Raw genomic sequence first — 17600 nt, 5'->3', positions numbered from 1 at the left:
TGCCCCTACACTCTTGTTGATCATGTACCAAGGTTCCACAATTCTCACACACTACATTTGGGATAGAGGAAGTCATCACCATGGCATTGACATGTTGCTTGGCTGATTGAGAAGCCTCATTCATCTTGGATAGGGCCTTCTCAAATTTCAAGTTCATTGTGTTAATATGGGAGGTTAGTTGGGCACTCAAATCGGCACTCAATTGTGTGATGGAGTCAACTTCATGTCTCCCTCCCCTAGTCGCTTTTCTTGGCCTACTGTATTCAGAGTTATGAACCGCCATCTCTTCTATCTTTGCCCATGTTTGGTTGTCATCAACCTCGGTGAAACTTCCATTAGAACCCATGTTGAGCACATTCCTTGCATCTTCATACAACCCATTCTAAAATTGTTGAACAAGAAACCATTCACTGAGTCCATGATGAGGACAAGAGCGACATGTATCTTTGAATCTTTCCCATGCCTCATATAAGGACTCTTCATCTCTTTGCTTGAACCCGGTGATTTGGGCTCTTAACATGTTGGTCTTTTTCGGAGGGTAGAACTTTTTTGTAGAAGGAAAATGCTAACTTCTTCCATGAATCAATACTAGGAGTGGCCTTGTCTAGGCTTTTTAACCATTGCTTTGCGGTTCCGATTAAGGGAAAAGGAAACAATACCCATCGAATTTGGTCTTGAGTCATCCCCGTTTAAGAGATTGCATCACAATAGTCACAAAAAGTCTCCATGTGTAAATGAGAATCCTCACTACGCATCCGTCCAAATTGACTTCTCTCAACTAATTGTATGAATGCGGATTTGGCAATGAAGTTACCGATTAAGTGAGGTGGTGTTGGAATACCATTTGGTAGGTTCTCCTCGGTTGGTACGGAATGAGGTGACAACTTAGGCATTGTAGGTTGATTTTGTTGTTGGTTTGGGGTTGGGTTTTCCTCTCCTTGTCTTGCAAAAGGGTTGGTAAACTCAACACTATCCGATTGGACGATACCAATGTCCACAAGTTCTCCAATACCCACAATTGTCGAAGTTCCTCTAACAACTCTTCTAATATTGGTCAAGGTTCTTTCAATCTCGGGATCAATAGGCAAAGGTTCACCTTGTGATCTCCTAGACATGCAAATATTAAACAACTAGAAAACAATTAAAACTACCTTGAGGAATTTGACTTCCCCAAGGCTAAGGAAGACACAACTAAAAACAACATATGATAACAATTCAATTGAACACCGTCCCCGGCAACGGCGCCATTTTGATGAGGGGTCGATTTGTCGTCTATTCTCCCTATCAAACACCATTTATAAACTCAACTAACTATTCTTAGTAGAGTGGTAAGTAAAGGTCGGATCCCAAGGGACGGGTATTGGATTAAGTTATCGGTTGTAAAAAGCGATGTCTTAGAGTGTCACAATTTGGGTTGAGTTTGAAGTTTGCAATCTAAAGTACTTAACAGTGAAATGTAAAGAAATGAAAGCAAAACAAGGCAAATAAAAAAATAGAGTTTGTAAACAATTGATTATCACACTAGGGTGCCATGGGTGTATAGGGGAAACATGGTAAAGATCATACAAACACGTTTACATAGATGCAAGCAAATTATTGTTGTAGTGGAATCGAGTTAGTTTATGTCTTACAATTCCTAGGAAGATTTGGGTCCCGGAGCCGAGTCGGTCAAGACTGTACAACACCTACAAGTCGACTTAGTTTATTCCTATTCAACTATATGCATGGTCTAACAAGGCTTGAGTTAGTTTATATTTTACAAGTCTTGTTGAATGGATTGGAGATTTTTGCTAGGTTGTCAATCAAGCATTTCATCAAGCATAATATGTGCATAAGTTGAAACTACAACAAGCAAGCAATCATATGAAAACACATTAAATTAAGTATAGATCTACCCCAATGATTAAATCCCCCTAATCCCCCATTAACCCTAGCTAAGAGACTACTCACTCATGATCATAGTAAACATGCTAATAAGGGTGTCAATCATACTAACAAAGTTGAACATGGTGAATGAGTAAAGTAATGAACAATAATAAAGCAAAAGATAAAAGGGATTATACCAACTTAAGGATGATCCAAATAATAAGCAAAGAATACTAGAAGAACACTTGATGAATGATGAAAAGTTGTCAATTCTTCAATAAACCCAAATAGTCTTCAAATTAACTAACTAAATCTAAGAACACTTGAATGATTAAAGAAAGATTAAGATTTAATTAAGATTGAATTAAGGATTACAATGTAATTAACCTACTAAAACTTGATTAGGAATTGGTAAATAACTTAATGATTAATCCCCTAAAACAATGGGGTATTTATACTAAGTACAAGTATTAGGGTTACTAAGGGCTTAAATGACGATTAAGTCCCTAAGAAGAAGGTTAACGCCTTTCAAGTCCTTAAGGAACCTCACGACCTCCCTACGTTGGATGCTCATACTGTATAGGGAACCGCCCAGCCGGAGCATGAGACGCTCGGGCTGAGCTCGGGACGCCCTGGTTGTTCCTCAGGACGCTCGGTCTGAGCTCTTCAGGATGCTTGGTCTGCTCTTTGGACCCCCGAATCATGGGTCAGGATAGTTTCCTCTTCTTTAACTGCCTCAAGATCCATGGGGATCATTAAGGGGTCGTAGGGGTCTTCATCATTGCCCAATCTACTTGTTCTTTCTACTTAGGCCTTTAGTATTGGTCTCCTCCTTGTTGCTTGGTCGTTAGATGCGATCTATTTAGCTCCAAATTACTCCATAAATGCAAGGTTAGCATTCCTCTCCTACCAGGGACACAAAAACTCAAATAATTGAATATGCAAAGTGGGAAGCTAAAGATAAGAAACGACCCTAATACCTACAAGAAAGCATAGGAACGAGGCTAGTTCGGGGACTAAAAGTGTGCAGATATGAGTCACATCAATAAGTGTGAGAATGGTTATGTGAGACTTTGACCCTATGAGTGGTGGTATAGATGTTGTTTGTAATGTTGCCTCCCAATCGTCATGTAAATCGTCCATGGTAAACATTGTGACCTTGTTGTAGTATTCCCTGGAGTTGAGATGTTGTTATGGTTGTTGGTGATAGTAGCACCCCGTCTATGAGATTGCATATATGCAATGAATGTTAATATGATTATGGTGTTTCACACTATCGTGCGTTTGTTGGTGATGGTAGCGTGATGTCGTCCTCAGGTATAGGGGGATGCAATGGTTATGAAACAGATTTCAAAATATCATGTTGTATCACGTTTTGTTTTAGTTGGGTTGTAATAATGTTTATAAGGCCGTGTGTAATACCCGCCATGTTTAGGGACCCTTTTACCGACCCTTTGACCACGGAAGACCCTAGGAGGGGATAGGTAAGAGGATAAGTAAGATAAGTGACTTATGCAGTTGATTACTCGACCTAGTAGAGGCTACTCGGCCAAGTAGTGAGAACATTCGACCGTGTAAGGCTTACTCGGCCGAATATGAGAGTACTCGACCGAGTATAGCCGATGTTGACGCGTAATTATAAAACACAAGTTCGCAAGTCTTATTTTATTTTCACGGTTCCATTTCTCTCTAACCCTAATATATTCCTCTCTCACCTATCACCCACCTTCTCCCTACACTCTCATCTAGCCTAGAAACTAACCATGGAAGGGGATTGGGTTACATATGAAGGACGCTAGTGAGGATGTCGTCATTGTCGTTGTCGGTTCGAATCGCTAGGTTAGTCATTGCTTTGTCGTCGTCTCTCCGTAGGCTTCTGGGGTAGTCTTGTAATAGGATGTGGTTACCGTTTGTAGGATGCGTCTTGGAGTCTTGCTTGGCTATATGTGTATGCTTTTCATGGATTGGCGATAAGGTAGGGTTTTCCTACTCAGTTCATGTTTAATTGATTTGAGATTGTGTTGTATTGTGTATGATTGGTTGTCTGCTGATCATTGTTGGAGCGTTGGAATTGGTGTGGTTGTGGTGATGGTTCTTGAGTAGAGTCACTTGCGGGAGCGGCTTCACGCCCTAGTTTTGCCCTCTGTGGAACCCGCCACAGTAGGGGATGTGGACAATAATGAACAGGGTTATCGCTCGTTGATGAGCGGGGCTTAGGTGGGGATTGGCTACGGTCCCCCACTGGCGGTGGGGATTGCTTGTTGCGATGGGTAATCTGGCAGGGCTACACACTATCCGACACATGATCTGGAGTTGGGTGCAGTTGTGTTTGCTCTCAAGATTTGGAGGCACTATCTTTATGGGGCGACCTTTAAGGTGTTTTCAGATCACAAGAGTCTGAAGTACATCTTCACTCAAAAGGAGTTGAACATGAGACAGATGAGGTGGATGGAGCTGATAGGGGATTATGACATGGATATTATATACCATGAAGGGAAGGCAAACGTGGTTGCTGATGCGGTGAGCAAGAAAAATATGCGTTCTCTATGCACAGCTATGTCTTTGGTGAGATTGAGAGATGAGGTGGGGAAAATAGGGATACATATGATACAGAATGGGGATGCTAGAGGGGACTTGACAGTGGAGCCAGATCTTTATGATGACATTCGCAGGAAACAGGCTTTGTATCCTAAGATTGAGGAGTGGAGAGCTGGAGTAGAGAAAAGGACAGTGTCTCGATTCTCTATTCATATATATGGCAGTATGAGATTTGATGGCAGGTGGTGTGTTCCTAATGATGAGGAGTTGAAAAAGGAGATCATGGCAGAGGCTCATTGCCCACCATATTCTGTAAATCCAGTCCGTGACAAGTTGTATAAAGATTTGAAGAAGACTTTCTGGTGGCCTGGGATGAAGAAGGAAATAGCTGAGTTTGTGGCTCGATGTTTGACATGTTAGAGAGTTAAGGGGGAGCAGTGACGACCACAAGGTAAGATTCAGTCTCTTGAGGTGCCTGAATGGAAATGGGAGTCTATCTCGATGGATTTTATCGTGGGTTTGCCGAGGAGTCAACAGGGTAACAACATGATATGGGTAATAGTTGATCGTTTGACCAAGTCAGCTCACTTTGTTCCGATGAAAGATATTTGGACCAAGATACAGTTAGCTTTGGCTTATAGGAAGCATGTGATTCATTTGCATGAGGTGCCTAAGGATATAGTGTCAGATAGAGATGCGAGGTTCATATCTCGGTTTTAGAGAGAGTTGTAGGAGTGATGGGAACTACCTTGAAGATGAGTACAGCTTTTCATCCTGCGACAGATGGGCAGATAGAGAGGACCATCAAGACTTTGGAGGACATGTTGAGGGCTGGTGTGATGGAGTTTGGTGGTAGCTGGGAGGATAGGTTGGATCTGATTGAGTTTTCATATAACAAATACGACCACACGAGTATTGGGATGACACCGTTTGAGGCTTTGTATGGGAGGAGGTGTAGGAGTCCAATTTGCTGGGATGATAGAGCTGAGGCCGTGGTTTTAGGACCACAGATGGTACAAGAGATGGTAGAACAGGTTAAGCTGATCAGGCAAAAGATGAAAGCGGCCCAGGATCAACAAAAGAGTTATGCAGACTTACATCGTCGCGACATAGAGTTTCAGGTTGGGGACAAGGTTCTTTTGAAAGTGTCTCCAATGCGTGGGGTCATGAGGTTTGGTAAGAAAGGGAAGCCGGGCCAGAAGTTTATCGGACCATATGAGATTGTGGATCGTGTGGGGGAGGTTACTTACCGGTTAGCGTTACCAGCGACTTTGGATAGGGTGCATAATGTGTTTCATGTGTCTCAGTTACAGAAGTATGTGAGCCATTCTTCACATGTGTAAGAGGTGGAGAACATCGAGTTGGATGAGTCCTTGTCTTATCTTGAGGTGCCAAAACAGATTCTTGATCGCATGGTTCGAAAAACTAGACATGGGGAAACAGTGTTGCTTAAGGTTCTTTGGTCTAACCATGAGGTTGAGGAAGCTACTTGGGAGGCGGAAGAGGCTATAAGGGAGCGGTATCCGTCTCCTTTTGATCAGGTATGTGTGGTTATGGGGACGTAACCATGTTTCTTTTAGAGGGGGTAAGAGGTGATCGCATAAGGTTTTGGTATGGTTTATGTGGTTTTGGTAAAAGTTACTAGTTGTTTTGAGTCAGTCTGAGTTTTGGTTAGGAGTTTTGTTTTGTGTTTTGGTTATGTTGTTGTGTCGGAGTTGAGATAGTATATTTTGTTTTGTGTATGGGTTGAACTTCGGGGACGAAGTTCTTTTTAAGGAGGGAAGACTGTAATACTACGGTTTTCAATGTCTATGGGTACTCTATAGAGTGGGGCTTACTCTGTCGAGTAAGTATGTTTTTATACGAAACAGTAGGCTACCTGATGAGTACTCGATCGAGTATGTTGGGCACTCGATCGAGTAAGGGTCACTCGATCGAGTAAGTGACTTACTCGATCGAGTAAGTGTGTCTTACGGGTTATATTAGCCGGGTTTTGTTAATAACGCGTGTTTAGTATAAAAAGGTTCCTTCATTCTTTTAATCACTTTTTCACCTTTCTAAAACCTTTCAAAAGAAAAAGAAGTTACATAGTTCTCCTTCATCGCGTTATCAGCAAATCCCAAGGGCTAGGATCGTCGGATTGTCTTGTTCGTTACGCCGTTGAGATCGTCGTGTCAAGGGTAAGCTTCTTGTATAATTTTTATAATGTTTCGTTGAGTTTGTTTAAAACCCTAATTGGGTAGATTTAGGGGTTTTGGGTGTATTATGTTGATTAGGTGATAATTATATGAATATGTGTTATAGGAGGAGGATTCGTAGAGGAACATTTCTGATTAGCTGCTGTGACGATCTTGTGGTTGCTATTCCAGGTAGGGTTTCCCTACTCGATTATTGTTTACAAAGTATTGTTGTTGGTTGATCGTTGTTGTTGGTTTGTACCATGTTGGAATTGGTAATTGGTAGTTGTTGTGGTATAATGTGGTTAGTTGTATAACTGTCTGTGGTTTGCGAGGTGCGTCCTCGGCTGAGTGGAGTCACTTGTGGGAGTGGCTTTGGGCCCTTGATTCGCTCTCTGTGGAACCCGCCACAGAGGGGATGTGCACATTTAGGAACTTGGGTTATCGCTCGGATGAGATGAGCAGGGCTTAAGTAGGAACGGTTGCGGTCCCCCACTGGCAGTGTGGAATACTTGTTACGATGGGTATTCTTGCAGGACTACACACTTTAGTGTGTAGTCAGGTGAGTGGAGTTATGATGGAGATTGGTTGATTGGATTGGATTGTTGTATTGCTTTTATTGTATTGTTTATGCAAACAGTAACTGACCCCGGTTTAACTGTTTTGAAAACTGTGGTTGAAGAGTCTATTGATCCAAAATACTCAAGAGGGGGAGGGTGAATTGAGGATTTAAAACTTTTTAAAGCTTTTTCGATTGTGCGTATGTAATTAATTATTTAAAGTTTATTGGTTAAACTTTAACTAATCAACTAATGATTGTAAGCAAAATAAACGAAAGAACGAAACCAGAAGAGACACACGGATTTTTGAAGTGGTTCAGTTTCACAAGTCGAAACCTACGTCCACTATTCTCGATTAATAAATTTAGTACCTTTCTACAGATTACAAATTTACTAACCCAACTCGTACAACTAACTCTAGCTGTAACTCAATGAGTACCGTTAAATACTCGAGTGACTAACTTACGCTAATAAGAAAGCACTAATGATTCTAACAAAGGTTCACGTTAATGAACAAGTTAAGAATTCAACTAAGCACTATTATCTTATAACGATAAATGAAGAACGAGTATGCGAGTTTTGTGACACACGACCTTTCAAAATTGCAAATCGGATTTTCTGCTTAAAACACACGGTTTCCTCTTTAAAGATGAAAATAATTTTTATGCTTAAGGTCTCTAATTTAGATGTTGTAAATAGCAAAGTATTTATAGAGAAGGAAGGAGTAGGCTACACGGTTTCTGCACAAACCCTAATAGCCGAAATAAAAAGACATAATTACAAATTATATCTTCTTATTATCTCTTTCCTAAAAGCCTTAAAAGATAATAAAGAATATTCTAAAAGATAGAATATAATCTTTCCAAATATAATCTTTACTATAAATTCTAAGATTATGATAAGATTTCCTAAATCAAGAATATCTTTTACCATAAACAAATATATTAAGTAAGATATATAAGATATGTAAAGATCTTATTATAGAATAAAATCTTTACCTAATATCTCTTAGGCAACACGAGATATCACGGCCCATAGGCTCGTGAATCGTGCAAACCCTAATCTTAATATATAATTAGAATTTAGGTTTTAGGAGAGGCTATATGGAAACCCTAATTAGTAGTAAAGTCCAACTCATAAGTTGATCCATCATAACCACCAATTAACGTTTACCATAAAACCGGACTCCTCACTAAACCGGGCTTTATTAAATAAATACGTTCATTAAAACATTTAAAATAAACTTTAAACAATTGTAAAATAATTTTCGAAACATTTATAAGTCGTGTATAAAAACTCAGCATTTTAATGTTATAGTAGAAGAGCTATAACATTGAGCTCTTTTACTAGTAATGTTATAGCTGCAAAGCTATAACTTTACTAATCAAGAAACTCATTCTTGATTACCATTATGAGATAATCACCTATACTATTCTAATCTTCAAGGAGATCTTCGAGTATAGGTTATGTCATCATCCAAACTTGATAAATCTTTAGACGAACATCGTCTTCACATAATTCTTGAATGAATCTTGAATTGTTTGATGTTTAAACGAAGGCTTGAACTTCTTATACAATTGTCACAATCTTCTTTGTTGCTCGTAATAGGTTAGTTCTAAGATACTTAACAAACGATTACACACAACCAGTATATAAAATGTAAAATACCTTGACATCATCAAAACATAAACATATTAGGTATATGGTCCAACAAATTCCCCCTTTTTGATGATGGCAAGTCTCCTACAATTGTGACTAGTGTAAAAAGTTCCCCCTCAATATAACACCGTTATCTTGATAATAAAGATTAACGCAAGATCAAGACAATTTTTCAAAACCGAAACTTTAAGGACTTTAAGAGACAATTGGTCTTGACAAGGAGCAAGCTTAGGTAGATGCTTTCTATAGACGTTCTTTCCCCCTCTTGACATCATCGAAAAGTTAAGAACAAATCAAAAATGACTAGAATAATATAAGATGAGACAAGAGATAAAAACACCATAAGAAATAATAATAACATGCAAGACTAGAAGCATCCAAAAGATAATTAACATACAAACTAAGAATTAAACATGTTTAAAGCCAAAGTGGGCCGAATGATCACATGTCTAATAGAACACTTGGGCCATAACCACAAGTGCATTGCCAAAATGGGCCGAATAAGAGTTTGTTTAACACACCATTAAGAAAAAATAAAAAGAAAAGCTAATTAAGGTAAGGGCTTATTGATACCCGTCGTTGTGAGTACCAAAGATAAAATTTATAATCTCCTATTAAGACTAACCTAGGCTAGTGGTAACAGGGTCGAACCACAAGGAGGCAGTTGTAAACTTTAGTTGATTTATGTTCAGTCTGAGGTAACTATTATGGGGGTTTATTTGAATTGGTCTATAGCTAATAACAATAAAAAGAAAATAAACTAAAAATACGATTTAAACAGATAAAAGAAGGGTACTAGGATGGTCGGGTCATTATAGCTTCGGCGGCAGCAAACTAAGTCGGTCAATCAAACACGTAAGGCGGGAAATAAGAGGTCCTCTCGGTCCACTCCTAACAAATAGCATCTCTCGATCTCGCTATAGGTCCCTAATGTCACTAATACTAACTTTCGTCCTGAAAAGCGACTAATGGTCTAAACTATACCTATCTTTCGATCTTAGCACAGTTTAGTCGATTTAATTGACGGTCAAATAACCTTCCCTATCTTTCGATCTAATGGGTCGGTCACAAAATAGGTATCTAACTGGTCGCATGCATTCGATTTGTAAAATACAAGATTAAATTTATTTAAAACGAAGGATAACCTTACTAGGTCAGTCGATCGACCAACAATGTCAGTCGATCGACTGACACGCGGGTTCAGTCCGTGTTCAATCTAGTGCCGCCTATGCTACAATTTCCCTACATCCTAGCACTATGAAATTAGCTACTCATACTGGGAATATCAATAACAATAAAATCTACCAATAACATAGGAGAATTCATGATCAAAACAAGGAAATAAACAATTAACAAAGAACGATAAGTTGGCTTTCGGGGGACTATCCTAGCAATTCCTATACTATGAATGACAATAAAATAGTAAAACTGAAATAGGAGCAGAAGAATACCGCGTAAAGGATTGCAAAGAAGAGATCAAAACCAACTGTAAACCGAACTTTATTAACGGAAGAACAATAATCTTAAGAACCCTAATTATGAAATAGAACTAAAACTGATAAAGTATGTGATGTGTTATTCGATACTCAAACTGGATGTTGGTGTTACGTTATATAGCAATCATCGTAACAACTTATTTCTAAAACCTAAACTTCACGGGCCTTGAGATTCACGACCTTCTAAATCTCGTCTGGAATAGAAATCTGGTCGATCGACTACTCAGGTTGGTCGATCGACTGCTCCTCAGCAACAGTAGCTTCTGGAACCCGATAGTTGGTCGATCGACTGATGGGTCTAGTCGATCGACTGCTTGAGCTGCTAATTGACTTCTTTAAACTCGTGGATTCGTCTTTTGGGCCTTGGATTGCGCACCAAGCTCGTTCCTTAAGAAATTCCTTTACGTCATTTGCAATGCAGATTACTCGGGGACAGATTTGGCTTGATTTCCCGCTGAATTCTTCACATTTCTGCAACAAAGTACAAAATACGGAAGTAGACAGAAATAGGGAGAAATGTAGCATATATTACACAAATGAGCTCTGAAATGCGTGTAAAAAGAGATGTAAAACATCATATAAATGACACGCATCACTTATGAGGGTAGGACGAGAGGAAATCAAATGTTGCGGGTCTTATACGGGTTCACGTAGTCGGGTCTAGTGCGGTGCTCCAAAGCATCCAGACGGTCAAACGAGCTCCGAACCAACTGCGAAAGAGTACCAATGCTCCTTTCAAAATTAAGCACTTTCAAAGAAAGAGCCTTTGTGGCCTCTAACGTGAGAGCTTGATCACCCGCCATCGCTTTCCCATGCATCACCAAAGCACCACCCTGACTTGTAAGGAAAGTGAGACGATCACCGTGTGGGAACACTTCCCCACGAATAGCCTTCAACTCCCTCTTAAAACCCGCTAACCTTTTGTCTACGTTCTCCATCCACGAGTACACCCGACTAGCATCCAAACCGGAGTCTAAAGACCGAGATGGTCCAACCCGTGACAATGCCGTAGCCAAATTAGTCGAATGTTCCTCGAATTTCTCCATTAAACCACTCATAAACCCCTCCAACTTCGACTCCATAGCTCCTAAACCCGAATCCACCGGGGCTTTCTCAACATCCTTTGCAAGTTGCAACTCGGGTCCATCAACAACAAGACCCATTAGCTTGATCAACTTGTCACACATACAATCCCGAGCACTAACACCGTAACTGTCAGGCCCTACCACTCGCTTAATTTCCAACAAACGAGATATCCACATACCATACGACAAATCGATTGTGGTGCTCAACTTGTCCTTAGTGACCGTAAGACTAGTCTGAATGATACGATGCAAGACAACACAACCCAAATTCACCTTCTGACCTTCCAACCAAGAATAAACCATTATCGCTTCATAACTCGACACCTTATCATGGCCACCTATCCTCGGCACCACTGTGTTCCATAAAAAGTTCAAGAGGAACTTGATCTTAGCCGAGAGAGGACAAACCACGATATTGACACCCTCCGTCATCTCCTCAAAATACTTCTTCACTAACAACTCCTTTTCACTCACAACATTAGAACACTCAAGACTCGGATTTAACTCGATTCCTTCATCGGGAACCAAAAAAGAAGAGCAAAAATCCGAAACAGAGACAGTAACATCGACTCCAGTAACAATCGCATGCAAGACACCTTTCTTGATTGAGACACTAGTAAAGAATTGTACCACCTCAACTGGGTAAATAGGACCCGAAAACTGACTAATGTGACTCCACCCTTGAAAATCAAGAAAATTAACAAAGAAAGCAAGAACGGGTACACTAACCAACTAAGATTTCGGATAGTACCTACCACCATGAATGGAATACCTCAAAACTCGATTAACTAAGACGCTTTCATCATGAGTAAGCCGAACACGATTTAAACCTTCCTTGGTCGCGGCTTTTGAAGCATCCCTAAGCAGAGTACGAGCAACACCATTCCGAACTATCACCTCGGGTTCCTCCACAACTTCACTATCATCAACAACTACATTATTTTTACCCTTGAAAAGACGGCGTCTTTTGCCTTCGGACACCGATTCGTCCCGACTACGAAACTGGGGCGAGTTTGAATTTGGTTGAGGTGAAGGATGATTCATGGAATGAGGATCATGTGGTGGTAAAGGTGATGTTTGGTTAGGAAATGGGCGGTTTTGGTGGTGACGGGTTGAGGATCGGGTATTTTTTGCATGAGATGGATGCATGATGATGGTGATTTGTTGAAAAAGGGGGTGATGGTGATGGTTTGAGTAAAGGAGAAGAGGTGTAATGATTGTAAAAATTTGGAAGAAAGAAAAATAGGCAAGTGGGGATGGGTGGACGGGTAACACGCAAGGGTAGATATAGGTGTAGGCTTAGGGTTAACAAGTGGAGGTGAATTATCTTAAGTGTCTTTAATTAGGAATAGGTAAAGTGAAAAGTATGGGAATTTATGGTGATAAGACAAGAATTAGGAAATTGATTTGATGTAGGAATTATGAGCCGTGTATTTGTGAGCTTATTTGAAAGATTTTTATGATTTGGAAAGATAAATATATGGTGTGTTTTGTTTATTGTGATAAGAATATGTTTGTATATCAATTAAATTCTAAATAGCAAATAGAATCTTATGATAAAAATATTTCTATAAACGAAATTATTCATGCAACGCAATATACGGACACAGTCATACAATCTTAACTTAACTAGTCAGTCATAAAAAGATTGAACAAATATAGAAGCTTATGTACCACTGATTAAACCAATTTCCAACCGTAAAGTCTCAAATAGTTCTCTAGCTAATGATTTTGTCAAAATATCTGCCCATTCTTTTTCAGTACTACAAAATTCAAGTTTTACATTCCCCTTCTCAACATGGTCTCGAATAAAATGGTGTCTTATTTCAATATGTTTGGTACGTGAATGTTGTGCGGGGTTTTTGGAAATTATTATCGCACTAGTATTATCACATAAAATAGGAATACATCCTACGTCAACACCATAATCACGTAATTGTTGCTTAAGCCATAAAAGTTGAGTACATACCAGTCCTGCGGCAATATATTCGGCTTCAGCAGTTGAAAGAGCAACCGAATTTTGTTTCTTCGAACCCCACGTGATGATACACGGTCCGACAAATGTGGCGACACCCGACGTGCTTTTTCTGTCTAGAGAACATCCTGCGTAGTCGGCATCAGAATAACCGACTAGATCAAAATTGCACTCCATTGGATACCATAGGTATAAGGTGGCCGTTCCAATCAAATAACGTAAAATACGTTTTACGGCCGTCATATGCGATTCTTTGGGAGATGATTGATATCTCGCACAAACGCATACGCTAAACATAATATCGGGTCTACTTGCGGTCAAATATAACAGTGACCCAATCATCCCACGGTAAGTAGTTTCATCAACTGATTTACCGTTTTCATCCAATGTCAATTTCTTGTTCTCGACCATTGGAGTAGGCATAGCATGTGAATTTTCCATTCCGAATTTCCGAATCAATTCTTTGATATATTTTTGTTGATGGATCTTAATGCCTTCATCTGTTTGTTGTATCTGCAGACCTAGGAAGAATTTCAATTCTCCCATCATACTCATCTCGAACTCGGAAGTCATCAACTCAGAAAAATATTTACATAAGCTTCGGTTGGTCGATCCAAAGTCGATATCATCGACGTATATTTGAACAACCAAAAGGTCCGAACCCTCTGTTTTCAAAAATAGGGTTTTATCGACGGATCCTCTACTAAATCCACTGTCAAGTAGAAACTTGGATAATCTGTCGTACCAAGCCCTAGGTGCTTGCTTCAATCCGTATAGGGCTTTATCTAATTTGAAAACGTGATCCTCAAATTTGATATTCTTAACACCAGGGGGTTGTTCAACGAAAACTTCCTCTTGTAAATATCCATTCAAGAATGTCGTCTTGACGTCCATCTGGAAGAGCTTCATTCCCTTGTGTGCGGTGATTGCTCTCAGAAGTCTAATAGCTTCAAGACGAGCAACAGGTGTGAAAGTCTCGTCATAATCTATTCCTTCTTGTTGATTATACCCTTGAACCACCAATCTTGCTTTGTTTCTGACAATGACTCCGGCATCATCTAATTTGTTCCTGAAGACCCACCGAGTTCCAATGAATGTACGATCTTTTGGTCTAGGAACTAAATGCCAAACCTTGTTTCTTTCTAACTGTTGAAGCTCTTCTTGCATGGCTATAATCCAATCTGATTCAGCGAGAGCTTCATTGATATTCATGGGTTCGATCATGGATAGGAAAGAGTAGAAAGAGCAGAAGTTGTTTAAGGAACGTCTTGTTTGAACACCCTTCTTAATATTCCCAAGAATATTGTCCATGGGGTGTGAGTTCTTTTATTTCCACTTCGTCGAAGTGCTTGGTTCTTCATCGTTATTTGAGCTTGACTCGATTCCATTTGGTTCGGAATTAGAGGAAGTTCCCCCTGAATCCAATCCGGGTGTTGTGTTTGAGCCGATTATAACCTCAGACTCTACACCTTGATTTGGATTCAATGTTACAGTAACATCATCTATAACATTGGTTTGGGAGTTCTTGTCTTGAGTCAATGTTATAGTATCATCAACTATAACTTTGCCTTTCTCCTTTTTATCGTTTGAGGAACGATCAATTTCATCATTCGTTCCCTCAATTTCATTGTCCTCTAATTCCAATTCCGGAGGATCGTCTCTTGAAAGACGAAAGTCGGGTTCATCCAAGTCTTCTTCCTCATCCTGTAAAGGCTTATCGAACACGTTATCTTCATCAAAGATAACGTGGACACTTCCTTCAACACAAAGAGTTCTCTTATTGAAGACTTTGTAAGCCTTGCTATGATCTGAATATCCTATAAAAATCGCCTCATCACTCCTAGGGTCGAATTTACTTAAACGGTTCTTACCGTTATTATGTACAAAACATTTACTCCCAAAATAGCGAAGATGGGAGATATTGGGTTTTCGACCTCTAAGGAGTTCGTAGGGGGTTTTCTTAAGGATATGTCGGATCATAGCACGATTATGGATGTAGCAAGAAGTGCTTATGGCTTCAGCCCAAAAATTACGAGGTAAACCACTACACATAAGCATTGTACGTGCCATATCTTCTAAGGTTCTATTCATACGTTCAACAACACCGTTTTGTTGAGTAGTTCTTGGTGCTGAAAAGTTATGTCCTACACCATTAACTCTACAATATTCTATAAAAGTTTGGTTGTCAAATTCGGTGCCATGATCCGTACGAATAGATACAATATTAGTCTTATATTTGTTTTGAACACGTTTCATAAGACAATCAAATTCATCAAAAGTCTCGTCTTTTGAATGAAGAAATATAGGCCATACATACCTTGAGTAGTCATCTACAAGAACGAAGACGTACCTGGATCCTCCTCTACTCCTTACCTTCATTGGTCCACATAAATCCATGTGCACTAATTCCAAGGCTTGATTTGTCCTTACTACTCTTTTCGGTTTAAACGATGATCTTACTTGTTTGCACCTTGCACACGTGTCACACATCTTTTCTTGGTCGAACTTGATTTTAGGTAACCCTTCCACCAAGTCCCACTTCTTGAGCTTGTTCAAGGTTAGTGAGCTAATGTGACCAAACCGTTTATGCCATAAACAAGGATCATCAAGTGTAACTTTCATACACGAAAAGGAGTTAGTAGGCACAACATTTAAATCTACCATATACACATTCCTTTTTCGGTGGCCTTCAAGAATGACGTTGCTAGTTCCTTCAATAATAATGCGACAACTATCAGTATGAAAAACTACTTTGTTACCTTTGTCGTATAGTTGAGATATGCTTAGCAAATTGTGTTTTAGACCATCCACGAGATAAACGTCACTTATTGCGTGAGATTTAGAAATTCCGATTTTGCCAACGCCAATAACCTTTCCCTTTTTGTTGTCCCCAAACGTCACTTTTCCTCCGTTGAAGGGCTTGAGTGAAAGAAACAGATTCTTATCTCCGGTCATGTGTCTTGAACATCCACTGTCAAGATACCATTGATTGTTTTCTTTCACTTCTTCCCCGCAGAAGGGATTAGATACGATTTTTAGGTACCCAAGCTAAGTTGGGTCCCTTATGATTAGTTACTCTATAAACTAGATCCTTTCGAATCCAGACTTGTCTAATAACCGTTTTTCTAACTTTAGGTTTGTTTGGCTTGGGAGGAGTTCTAGGGTTTTCTCTAGGTTTAGGAATTTCTCTAGGTCTCTCTTGACTATTTGCCTTGTGAATAGGTTTACTGGGTTGAGATCTACAAGGGCTTTGTGAAGTGCTAGGTTTCTTAGAGTAGTCAAAGGCCATGTCATAGAACCAACGAAATTTATTGTTCCTTTCTTCGTTAGGTTCGTTAGTGGGGATTTCCTTATCCTCGACAACTGTGTCAGCAGTTTTGGCATGTTCGGCATTCTTTCTTATATCATGAGCCTTTTTGACACAATTGATTTGGATGTGACCCGTATGACCACAGTAATTGCAAATCAAGTATTCAGGAAGATCAGCATACTTCCTTTTTCTAAAATCAAAATCCGAAGGTGTTGATTTGCATTTAGAGTGATCTCTACGGCTGTAGTACTCATGTCCTAACCCCATCTTCATATTATTGTCAGATTGTTCGGTTAGGAAGTTTAGGACTTTTGTGCTACCTTCCCACTTGTCATGGACCTTTCTAGCGTGTAGAAGTAGGTCTTTTAGGGTTTTAATTTCCTCTTGACATTTCGTGTGATCTACATCATTGTCCTTTTTAAAGTTGTCACGAAAGTCCTGGTATCGTTTGTTAAGAATGAACACAACATCGGTGTGGTGTTTCTTAACATTGATCATATCGGTCTTAGATTCTTTCAATTGCTTTAAAAGAGAATCTATCTCTTTCTTTTGATCCAAGATCACTTCTTCATTAGAAGTGACCTTAGTTTCCAAGAGTTCTTTGACTTTTCTATGTTCTAAAGTTATAGCTTCATTAGCTGTAACTTTGGCTTGAAGGTGCTTGATGTTAAGCTTTAGTTCAGAAGTTATAGCTTCATTAGCTATAACTTTGGACTCTAATTCCTTCTTTTCAGCCATAGTAGAATCTAATGTTGTAGCTTTCTCAGCTATAACTTTAGATTTCAACTTCTTAGCTTTAGTCTTGAGAGTATGATTCTCTTCCGCGATTTCGAGAATATGTTCCTTTAGATCTTTCAATTCCAAATCCTGTTCGTGACACTTATCAAGAGATTGTTCAAAGAATTCAATTAAAGCACTTTTAGACAATTTCCTA

The 17600-nt window shown here is 39.5% G+C and overlaps 1 non-coding gene across 1 annotated transcript; it reads left to right on the top strand.

Annotated features, from left to right (window-relative positions):
* The first annotated feature begins 413 nt into the window (after positions 1-413).
* Positions 414-520, top strand: LOC141650043 (small nucleolar RNA R71). The gene has a single exon (XR_012546106.1). It is a non-coding gene; the product is annotated as a small nucleolar RNA R71 (small nucleolar RNA).
* The last annotated feature ends 17080 nt before the right edge of the window (positions 521-17600 follow it).

This window comes from Silene latifolia, chromosome 3 (assembly GCF_048544455.1).
Source record: "Silene latifolia isolate original U9 population chromosome 3, ASM4854445v1, whole genome shotgun sequence".
Classification (NCBI taxonomy): domain Eukaryota; kingdom Viridiplantae; phylum Streptophyta; class Magnoliopsida; order Caryophyllales; family Caryophyllaceae; genus Silene; species Silene latifolia.
The sequence above is the reverse complement of the archived record's forward strand: the minus strand, read 5'-3'. Positions and strand labels throughout refer to the sequence as shown.